At 37.2% G+C, this 12743-nt stretch overlaps 1 protein-coding gene across 19 annotated transcripts in view; it reads right to left on the reverse strand.

Moving 5' to 3' along the window:
* The window catches only part of LOC307176302 (uncharacterized protein), a 619483-nt gene that overhangs the window by 310422 nt on the left and 296318 nt on the right, over positions 1–12743 (reverse strand). The gene's annotated exons all lie outside the window — the stretch shown is intronic.

Below are 12743 nucleotides of genomic sequence, written 5' to 3' on the forward strand. Positions count from 1 at the left end.
TGGAGTCTCAGCCACAGAACGAGTCTGCACTTACCGATCAGTATTCGGAGTGAGAACTGAGAAACCCCTTTGAGGCACTTCAAGCCCGTACCAAGCATGAGACAGTGGATGACAAAGACTGGAGCAGAGAAGGAGAGTGTAAGACAGAAGGTGCTGGAGATGGGGTGGAAGACTGAGAGAATCTTCTGGAATCCTCTCCAAACCTTCACAGCATGAACAGGTCTCTAAAGGCTGAAATAGGTGGTAGAAAGAGCTTAGTGTCCCAGAAAAGCAGAAATCTAGGAACATTCTTGAAAGAAGCTCCCAAATCTGTAATGCAAAGGGAGACTTTCCCATAGTCGGGAAGGTCAGTTGATGGGCTATCAACCACAAGGAGATCTCCAGAGTCGAGGTGCTCAGACTTCCAGCCAGTTGAAGAAAAGTTCCTAAATCCTAATCTCAAATCATTAGAAGCTGGTGGTGTTCAGTGTTCTGAATTTAAATAAAATAAACATAAATTCAAGACCCAGCTCAGCTACAGGTTAGATTGGCTCAGGCTTCCACATTAGCAGCCTGAGAGAAAAAGATGTATGACCTTTTCTTGGAAAAACATTATCTCAGTCTCTACAGTTATTTACACATAATATCTGAAATAAAACAGCAATTAGGAGATACTTGAAGAATCAAGGAAATGTGAGGTCAAGATAATAAAGAATCAAGATAACAAAGAAGGTGCAAACATGTCCCAGATAGTGGTATATCATATAGAGACTTTGAAATATTTAAAGAATCTAGTGGAAAGCAGTAAGCACACTTTAAAAAGAGAGGAAACAGAATTTTAAAATGGGAACTACAAAAATAAAAATGAAAAATCTGATACGATATTATAGATGCAAAATCTATTTAAAGAGATTATCATGAGACAGGATTAGCAAAGGAAAAAAGTTAGGTCAATTGAAGGCAGGTCAGTTGAAATCACCTAAACTGAAACACAAAGAGCAAAGGAGTGGGAAAAATCAAGGGGATGAGATATCATCTGGACATCAAAGTCTCTAACATACGTGAATTTAAGCTGCTGAAAGAGAGGAGGGGCAAACTAGGAGAGAAAAATTATCTGACAAAATTATGGACAGTAGTTTTCCAAAAATGAAATATATCAACTCACAATTCCAAGAAGCTTAATAAATCTGAAGCAGGATATAACCAAAGCAAACCACACCTATAGGCACATCATATCCATACTAATGAGAACCAAAGGTAAAGAGAAAACCTTAAAAGTAGCAAAAGGGAATAAAAGAGACATTATTTACTGATACACAAAGATAAGATTGTTGGTTGATTTTCTTATTAGCAAAAAGTAGAATCCATGAAACAATGGAAGAATGTAAAGAACTTAAAGGAAAAAACAAAACAAAATAACTATCAACCCAAAAGTCTAAATAGAGCACAGTCTCCAAAATAAAGGTGAAATAAAGTCATTTTAAGAGAGAAGGTGGAAAATTTAACCCTTGTAGATCATCCCTATAAGAAATGCTAAAAGACCTTTTTTTTCAGTGTAAAGGAAAATAATCTGAGATGGAAACCCAGATCTACAAGAATGAATGAAAAACACTAAAAAGAGGAAATGCCAGAAAATATAATGGAATATTAAAGTATTTTTACATTCATATTCTGGTATAAATTTTCCCAAAGTTGACTAGTATATTCCATGCAATTCTACCCCCCACCCAGCAGACACTTCTGTAGAAACTGACAAACTGAAACTAAAATTTATATGGAGATGCAAAGACTCAAAAGAGCCAAAACAATTTTGGAAAAAAAAAAGTTAGAGGACTCCTATTACCTTATTTCCAGACCCAATATAAAACTACAGTAATCAAACAGTGTGATATTTACATGAGGATAAATACACAGATCAATGGAACAGAATAGAGAGTTAAGAAATGGACACACATATATGGTCAAATGATTTTCAACAAAGATCCCAAGATAATAAAATAGGGGAAAGGATAACCTTTTCAATGAATGATTTTGAGATATTTGGATATTAATATGCAAATATTTTAACAAAGTCCTTACATATTAACAAAACCCTATACAAGATTTAACTTGAAATGGATCATAGGGCTACAACTATAAAACTTCTAAAAGAAATCATGGGAGAAAATCTTCATGACATTGTTCTTTAGAAAAGATGCAAAAAGTATAAACTATAATTTGACAAGTTGTACATTAAAAAGTTAAAAACTTGCTCTTTAAAAACCACTGTTGCATGCACTGTTGGTAGGAATGTCAATTGATACAGCCACTATGGAGAACAGTATGGAGGTTCCTCAAAAAACTAAAAATAGAATTACTATAGGACCCAGCAATCCCATTTCTGGGCATATACCCAGAGAAAACCATAATTCAAAAAGACAGATGCACCTCAATGTTCATCACAGCACTATTTACAATAGCCAGATCATGGAAGCAACCTAAATGTCCATCAACAGACGAATGGATAAAGGAAATGTGGTACATATATACAATGGAATATTACACAGCCTTAAAAAGGAATGAAATTGGGTCATTTGTAGAGACATGGATGGACCTAACAGAGTGAAGTAAGTCAAAGAGGAAAACAAATATCATATGTTAACACATATATGTGGAATCTAGAAAAATGGTACAGATGAACCGGTTTGCAAGGCAGAAACAGAGACACAGATGTAGAGAAAAAATGTATGGACACCAAAGGGGGAAGGTGGGGGTTGGGGATGAATTGGGAGATTGGGATTGACATATATATACTAATTATGTATAAAATAGATAACTAATGAAAACCTGCTGTATAGCACAGGGAGCTATACTTCACTTTGCTGTACAGTAGAAACTAACACAACACTGTAAAACAACTATACCCTAATTTAAAAAAAAAAGAAAAAGATTATAGACTAGGGAAAAAATGATTATAACAAGATAACTTTTTAAAAAAATGTACGCCGCAACATTATATGTACCTCATTATTGTAAATATAAATAAATTTCATTTTTACTGAAAAAAACACTTCATGTTTTTCATGAAGCTTCATGTATTTCAAAGCTTTCATTGTAGAAGCACATATATTTATTTTTTTAATAATTTTTATTGGAGTATAGTTGATTTACAATGTTGTATTAGTTTCAGCTGTACAGCAAAGTGAATCAGTTACACATATACATATATCCACTCTTTTAGATTATTTTCCCATACAGGTCACTACAGAGTATTGAGTAGAATTCCCTGTGCTATACAGTAGCTCCTTATTAGTTATCTATTTTGTATATAGTAGTGTGTATATATCAATCCCAGTCTCCCAATTTATCCCTCTCCCCCTTCCCCCAGGTAACTATGTTTGTTTTCTACATCTGTGACTCTACTTCTGTTTTGTAAATAAATTCACTTGTCCCATTTTTTAGATTCCACATATAAGCAATATATGATATTTGTCTTTCTCTGTCTGACTTCACTCAGTATGACAATCTCTAGGTCCATCCATGTTGCTGCACATGGCATTATTTCATTCTTTTTATGGCTGAGTAATATTCTTTTGTATATATGTATCTTATTTATCCACTAGAAGCACATATATTCAGAATTCATATGTTTTCTTGGGGGGTTGACCCCTTTGTCATTTTGAAATGTTTCTCTTTACAGCTGGTAATATTTCTTGTTTTGAAGTTTACTTTGTCTCCATATAGCCACTTGAACTTTCTTTTGATTAGTGTTAATTCTAATAAGAAGAACATATTTTAAGTCAGTCCTTCAATTACTGTGTGCAAGAGACAAAAGGTTTTCATTTTTTACACATTATTAGGCATTTAGAAAACAGATCTTACTCCTTCCAAAAAAAAATTGTGCACTGTGAACTTATATAAAAAAAGCCCAGGGCTTCCCTGGTGGCGCAGTGGTTGAGAGTCCGCCTGCCAATGCAGGGGACACAGGTTCGTGCCCCGGTCCGGGAAGATCCCACATGCCGCGGAGCGGCTGGGCCCGTGAGCCATGGCCGCTGAGCCTGCGCGTCCCGAGCCTGTGCTCCGCAATGGGAGAGGCCACAACAGTGAGAGGCCCGCGTACCGCCAAAGAAAAAAAAAAATCCCAAATGATGATGACAGCCATTATGTCCCTTCCCACTCTTCTGTAGGAAATCAGACTTTTAGCTTGCCCCTTTTGAGAAGTGAGCAAGTGACGTCTCTGCTGTGCTGGGTGCAGAAAGGCAGAAACCAATGCCAATTTTTCAGACCGTGGCAGTATGCTTAGCTCTATAGGAAAGCCTCTTTATGAAAGGTAGGTGTCAAGTAAATATATTTTCAAATAATCTTCTAATGGAAAGTAATCTGGTCCAAACTATCATGTCAACACAGAAGTTACCTTAACATCATCTCAAACACATGGTGCTGTCAGTCAGAAAGGTAAACAATCTTCTATCATATGAGGATAGTCTTTTCTCTGAAACTATTTAATTACATTGGCAGATAACTTTTATTAGTGCTTCCTCTATGCCAGGCATTATGTTATGCATTTTAGATACATCATTATTGATCACTCCTCAGAATAATCCCATAAAATAGGTAACTAACTGCACTGTTATTTCCTTTTCACAAGTTAGAAAATTGAGGTTTAGAGATAGAAAATAACTTTTCTGAATTTATCCAGATAATAAGAGATATTTTGTTTCAAAACTCCAGCTTGTAGCTATTTAGCTCTAATATTATTAATGCAGTTAAAGTTTGCATAGATTTAGAGTTTGAGTATGCGTGTATCTGTGTGTGTGTGCGTGTGTGTGTGTGCATGTGTGTATTGTGTGTGGTTGTTATTGTCAGAATGTACATTGTTCACACTGACTTTGCAAATTGGAACTTCCTAATATTTGCACATCATCTGTGTATTAGACACAACATGCTAATTGTATATATCCATACATATCTACTTATTTTTTTAACTTAAATGCAAAGCTTTATAATTATCTCTATCAATTTTAAGTAAGTCCTTGAATCATTCCACCTCTTCTGCCTTACTGAATCCTAATTTAATAATTTTCTCCCAGGTTTCTCTTTCACAAAGTTGGTATTTTTAAAAAAATACAGAAAAGATAAAAACTCTAATTTGAAAAGATCATGCACCCCAATGCTCATAGCAGCACTATTTACAATAGCCAAGACATGGAAACAACCTAAATGTCCATAGACAGATGAATGGATAAAGAAGATGTGGTATATATATACATGGAATATTACTCAGCTATAAAAAAAGAATGAAATAATGCCATTAGCAGTAACATGGATGGACCTAGAGATTATCATACTAAGTGAACTAAGACAAAGACAAATATCATAAGATATCACTTATACATGGAATCTTAAAAAATGGTACAAATGAATTTATTTACAAAACAAATAGACTTATAGACATAGGAAACAAACTTATGGTTATCAAAGACAAAGCAGGGGGAATAAATTGGGAATTTGGGATTAACAGATACACACTACTATATATAAAGTAGATAAAAAACAAGGACCTACTGTATAGCACAGGGATCTATATTCAATATTTTATAATAATCTATAATGGAAAAGAGCCTGAAATATATATATATGTATATATCTGAATCTCTTTGCTGTATACCTGAAATATTATAAATCAATTACACTTCGATAAAAAATAAATTTATTAAAAATAAATAATTTTTTTAAAAAATTTAAAATGAGTTCACTGGGCCTTTGCTTATTAATCTCATTTTGAGTTAGAGTATACAAGAATGCAAAGTGGTTGAAAGAAGTAACAGAAATATTTATTCATGCCAAAAGAACATGCATACACACATATATATACATGTGTATGCATTAAAAAATAAATAAAAGTCAAGATTACTGTCATGGTCCCCAACTGTCACCTGTGTGACGTGAAGTCTTTATAAAGTGACTCCTAAGATCCATAGTGGCAACACACAGGATAGAGTTATGTTCATGTACCGTGTGTCCCCATTCTCCAATCATCCTAGTGGTCAGAACGAGAACCATTAAAGCTTGAGTCTTATATGTCAGCTAATCCTATGTCATTTGTGTCAGGCAGGGTAGGCTATATTACGTTCCATTAACAAATAAATAAACACACAATCTCAATGTCTTAACTTGCAACCTGTATTTACTGTTCTCATAATAGGTTGTTCACACTGAAAGTTCAGTATCTCCCTAATGCAACTCTTCCATGTGGTAACTCAGGTATTTCAATCTGCTTCCATCTTGTGGATTCTTTATCTCAATCCATATTCTCCACAATCACCACAGCAAGGGCAGAAATAATTGGAAGATCACACATCTTATCTTATATACACATGACTTCTGAACTATTCACAACTGAACTATGAGGGAAGCTGAGAAATATAAAGGAATACGAAAAAAACACAGAGAACAGTAATATCTATTCCATAATATTATTTTAAATATGATTCTACGGATCCTTGGTCAAATGAAATATCTGCCTAAAATCACTATGGGAAAATGCTTGATGAATACCAGTTATCCTGAGTCTTCAGTCCAGTGTCCCATCTCTTTGTCTTACAAGTATATGACAAATATCTATTCTCTACTGACTTGAAGCCCACTTCATCTTTGCCACCATTGCCTACTATCTTTGTCCATATCTTTAGCTACTTCTAAGGATATTAGTTTTTATTTAATGCATTACTCTATACTTAATTCTTGAATTGTAATAATAATTGTTAATATTAAACAATAAAATGTCAGTTTATTGAAGACTACATAACCAGCTACTATGCTAAGTGCTTTACACATATTATTGCATTTAGTCCAATAATATATATGAATTAGGTGCTATTATCTCTACAGATGAGAAAATTTGGGATTAGCAAAGGTTAATTAATTTGTAATTCATCACCTTTTACTCTTCTTGGAACTACGACTCCCTAGGACTATCTGTTTTGAGCCTCAAATTAATTTTTCATCTTTTGAATTCATGACTTTCCCATTCTGTCTAGATTTTACCAAAGCTGGGAAACAAGCCCTAGGCCACTCAAGGCTTAGATTCATGTAGGAAAGGCTCAAGTAAGATCCAGGTAGTTGGCCAAAGGACATTGCTAAGAACCCGCTTCTCGTTTCTATGTACTTTTATTTGAGTTTTCACAAGGATCTGCCTGTGCCTGGATGGTAAAGATGGGGCATTGTAAATGAGAAACTGTCACTCCAGGCCAGGAGAAAGGTGGGCTGAAGATCCCATGTATGCAAACATGCATACACACATCCCTCAGGTGCACAAAGAACAAAGGAGCAAAGCTCTCTTCAATGCCAAAGAGGAGAGACAATGTACAGAAGAGGTACCTTCCAAATCTAAAAAGAAAAAAAAAATAACTCAAGCTTATGACCATGAAGGTGTACAGTGCTGGTTTAAACCAGGATTTAAGGGGAAGACAATGCAAGAGACTTCAAAGGCAATGAGGAGAGATTCATAAAATATAACAGAATATTCAGCTCTCTAGGATTTCAGCAGGGTTAGTTGGCCATTCATTCACTCAACAGTCATTTACTGAATAATCTACTATGTGGAAGGCACTGTGCCTATATTGTTGGGTTGTCTGTCATTGTTCCCATCAGAAATGGAGGTCACTATTTGATATGATAATCTTGGTCACCAGTGTAGTGATTGATGGAAACTACATCCTATTGAGGCTACTTAGGTCCAAGGTTCAGAAGCTGAAAGCTAATTTTATAACCTCATTACTTTGTCTTCCAGTTCACCCACATGGCCCCTAGGCTCACAAACACCTCAGGCTGGACATTCTGGTGCACTGCCCAGATCTCCCTTCCATAGTCAAAAACTTACTACCCAACCTCATCTGTCAATCCCTTTTTTTTTTTTTTTTTTTTTTTTTTTTTGCGGTACGCGGGCCTCTCACCATTGTGGCCTCTCCTGTTGCGGAGCACAGGCTCCAGACGCGCAGGCCCAGCGGCCACGGCTCACGGGCCCAGCCGCTCCGCAGCATGTGGGATCCTCCCGGACCGGGGCACGAACCCGTGTCCCCTGCATCGGCAGGCGGACTCCCAACCACTGCGCCACCAGGGAAGCCCTGTCAATCCCTTTTGAGAGTACCTCTGCTGCAAGGAGTCACCTTGACAGAGGGCGTGCCCCTTCCTGGGGTGGCCTACATCCAAGGACTACTTGATACTTGAGGATAAAGGCTTATACCTTTTGGCCCAATTCAGGACAACTCTGAAGCGTCAACTCATCTTTAGACTTCCCCACAGGGTCAGCTGACTGCAATGAAGTATGACATCTCCCACTTCCCAATCCTATTTCCTTCCATTATTTTCCACGTGTACTGATTCCCAAAACACCCCACAAGAAAACATCTACATGCTAATTTCCATATCTGACTGCTCCCTGAGGAACCCAAACTATCATACATTTTCTACTTTGGGTCATCACTCTAATACCCAGCCTGCTCTTCTTCTTCCTTGTCCTTTTTTTCCCTGTGTTGGCTTAGTCATTAAGGTGTCTATGTCTGATTACCTCAACTGATCTGTTCTGCTCTCTTTAGTCTTTCTTTCCTATTGTCTACATTCAAGGCTCATGTTACCTCATTCCTTCTCAGAAATCCGTCTCTTTTTCATTTTACCCATCAAGTCAGCTAGAAAATCTACATTTCATGTATCAGGGCTTAAAAGAATATGTATTTTTTCTCAATCTCAGAAGACCTCCCAAAGTCTTGGGCAGGGGCTTCTATGGAAGAGATGAGACAGACTCTCTAGAACATTCTGCTTGAGTGCACTCAAACAGCTCTAAAAAGCCAGAAAATTGCTGAAAATAATAACTACATGAGGCATCAAGTAATAAAATTTGTAAAAAGAAGTACAGATAACCTGTTTGGGAATTTGAAAGAAGAATTCCCAGTTGAAAGGTGATAAAAATTTCTTCATAGAGTGGTTGACATTTTAGTTGAATTTCAAAACCCAAGAATGATTTATACATGAAATCATGAGAAGGTATTGTTTCAGGCAAAGGGGAGAAGAACAGCATGAACAAAGACACAGAGGGAGAAATATATGGAGTATGTAAAGGATGCTAGCATGTGGGGTATAAAGTGTTTATAGAGGAATAGTGAGAAATAAAATTGAAAAGATCAACTAGGATATAAGTATTCCAAAATTAAAGCAAAATTAAGAGTGGCCAGAGTGGAAAAATTCTTTGTACTTAAAAATATGATACCATACTAAAACATAAAAATCAAATAAACAAAACTGGGAGAGGTGTATGTTTCCCTTTAACAAATAAATAGAATAGCACATATTTCTAATGTTATTTTCATCAGCCCCAAAGATCACCATTTCCAAATTTTATGTTTGCTTTGTTTCAAATGGAATCATTTGGAGGTACTTTGAGAGGTGTGAAGGCAAAAAAAAGTTTGACCTCTCACTAGAAGGGTACTTCTAGATTGCTTCTCTGAAGACCACAATTCTTGCCCATATCCAACAATACTTGATGGTACCACCACTCACCCACTCACTTCACCCAAACTCAGATTAACCTAATCCCTTTCTCTTCTGAATCTGGCACATAAATCTCTTGGCTGTAAGACTCAAGCTCCTTGAAGGCAGGAATTGTGTCTGAATCACCTGCATAATCCTAATACTTAGCAATACTAAAACAAAATGTGCTCACTAAAACCAGCTTAATAAATGAATGAATTACAGGACCTGCTTAAGAGCGGAAAACTCCACGATACAAGATTCTCCCTGAGGGAGCTCCATGGAGCGTTGAATCTATATATCTCAAAGTTTCCTCATTTGTTTGTTTGCAAGTCAAAGAAAGCAACTTTTGTTCTTCAGGTGAAAAGATATTGGAATAGTTACAGATTCAAGTGAACAGTTAAACTCGAAGTTCAAGAAAACAACTAAGGGAACTTCCAGGACTTCAGCATTAGGAGTTTGTGGGCCTTTTCTGCTAAGCTGATGCCACAAACGTGACTCTCCCCCTACTAATCTTAATTCCTGTGTCTCTCATTTCAACGTCAAATTCCTAAGTGGGAGAGTTTGTTCCAGCTTTGGTCAACAAGTCCCTCTCCTCAGTTCAACATAGCTAGGGTCACCAGGTAAAGAGGACATCACCACTGGGAGGATCAACTGGACATGGGCAGCCACCCCAGAGCGCAACTTCTCTATGTTACCTGATCAGTGCAAATTCTCACAGTTTCTTCTTAGTATGATGGTGTCTAACACATAGGGATTACTTCTATGTCTCAAATTCTTCTTAGAGTCTTACATATATTGAGTCATTCAATCCCCATAACGACCTACAAGGTGGGACAATTACTTTCGTCATTTTAAAGATGAAGAAACTGAGATACAGAGAAGATAACTTGCCCAAGATTATCCACTGACCACTTGGCAGGGCCTGGATTCAAATCCAGTCATTTTTAAAATTTCAAAGCCTGCAACATTAACTGATATGCTGGAAGGTTTAAAGTCAGAGACATGTGAATTTTCACCGAGCCATATAAGGTCCTGACTCAACAACGAGATTATAAAGTCTTCAAGAGCTGTCCCACATTTTTCCTCTCTTCAAGTCCCAACAGTACAGAATATAGGGCTGGGTCTTGGGAGGTTCTTAATAAAACTTGCTGACTGATTCCATAAAATCTGCATGCCACCCACCTTGATAATGCCCAACTCACAGCCTTTTTATAGCTACAAGATTTCCTTCTTTTCATTAAATACTGCATAGATAGGTTTTAACTCCCTCCCCCCAACCTCTACTTCCTGGAGATTTCCAGTATTACACTAATATTTGGAAAATGTACGTGTATCTTTTAGTCATTCATCCATTCATTTAAATGCGCCTACCAAGTAGTTAAAACTGTCAGAAGTCAAGTAACGCTAAGCCACTGTCCCAAAGGAGACTACATAGCTTGATGGGAGAGAAGAAAATGCAAGCCAAATGTAGTATGCAATAAGATTAACAGAGAGCTTCCACCATCTCCAACCCTACATCTACCCACCCATCAGCATCCGCAATCAGTGATGGACATCTGCCTTCCCCATCGCAGATGAACAGTGCATGCCTCAGGCTAAGGCCAACCCTTCACCTTGTGTATCAGATGGTCCTCTCGCCTACCCAAGGGCATCTCACCTACCGAAGGGCAACACTCTCTCTCTTTTATCATCAACTTTTCCTCTCTGTTGGATTACTCCCTCCAGTGCACAATCATGTTATTCTTCTTTCCAAACTAAAAGACACACACACACACACACACACACACACACACACACACACACACACGAAAAACACAAAAAACCCTCTCTTAACCTACCTTTTCTCTACTGTTAACCCATATTCCTCTGTTCCCCTTCACAGCAAACTCCTAAATGGTATTCAATCCTTCTCTCATTTTCTCTTACACTCACTCCTAACAGGCTTTTGGTCCATTTTGAAACCACCTTGTCAAAGTGATTGCTGAGTTTCATGTTGACAAATTCAAGGATCAATTTTCAGTCTTCATCTAACTTGATCTGTTAACATGCTCCTCACAAGATCCTAAGGCAATGACTATGATTGTTCTGCTCTAGCCGTCAGACTATTCCCTTTAAAGAACTGAAATCTGCCTACTTGTAGTTTGCAAAAATTGGTCCCGGCTATGACTTATTCACTGAACCAACCTATCCTTTCTTTCAAAGGCAGAGTTTTCCACTATTTAAGGGAGCCCTGTGCCCCTGCACTGGCGTATCTTTTACCTGAACATCACATGTATTTGATGGGTTTCTGAAAATTAGAGAGTCAACTATGATCTGAAGGCAAGAAGTAATTTTACTACTTTACTTGTTCAACCAACAGATGTGTTTTGAGTGTCTACCATGTTTCAGGCACAATTTTGTACAGTGTGGGGTATGGCAGTGAGCAAGACAGACATATCGTCTGCCCTCAAGGAACTCACATAGTAAATTCTACTGAAAAATGATTACAATACTCTAAGCTGTTCTGGTGTTTTATAAATATTAATGCTTACATTTAGTGGGATAATGTCCTGAATTATGATCATTTTTATCTCCAAAATTCCCTTTTCCTTTCCTTCCCAAATTTTCCAGCCAGAGGCTGAAGAAAGATGACAGAAAATAATCCAGAAGGAACAGCCAGTCAAGCTGATGGCTTTGAGTTCCAAAGGAGATTATTTTTAGCCTATAGCAAAAACAATGGTCATGAAAAATGAGCTGCAGCTAATAAGCATTTGGTATAATTTCCCCAAATCTAAGTTTTAAATAATAAGAGAAACATCTGTAGAACTCAGAACGTGGAGTCTATATACTAAACCTAAAATAGGAAGCAATAGAGTGGGCAATTAGGGAAATTTTAAGCACCATTCACTGGCTTTTCATCCAAGCCTTCAAAAATAGTTCCCCATTATTTCTACAGGGCTCAGAGAATAACTACGGCTGAGTCTTCTCCTATTTCCCAGTGAGGACACTGGGATGTTTGACACCGATGAGCCATAGGGTTTCACAGCTGCCACTGAGCTACTTTCATGGCACACGTGTTCCCTCATATACAACACCCCTTCCCCTCCTTTTGGTATTCTGTGTCCCCCATTCTTTTTCTAGTTTGCCTATTATTACTTAGGACTCATAGTAATTAAGACCTATATTTGAGGAAATAATCCGATCTAGATTTGAATTCTAGCTCAGTCACACATTAGCTATGTGACCTTTAGCAGGTAACTTATTTGCTTTGTGCCTCA

Source organism: Stenella coeruleoalba, assembly GCF_951394435.1.
Source record: "Stenella coeruleoalba genome assembly, chromosome: 17".
Classification (NCBI taxonomy): Eukaryota; Metazoa; Chordata; class Mammalia; order Artiodactyla; family Delphinidae; genus Stenella; species Stenella coeruleoalba.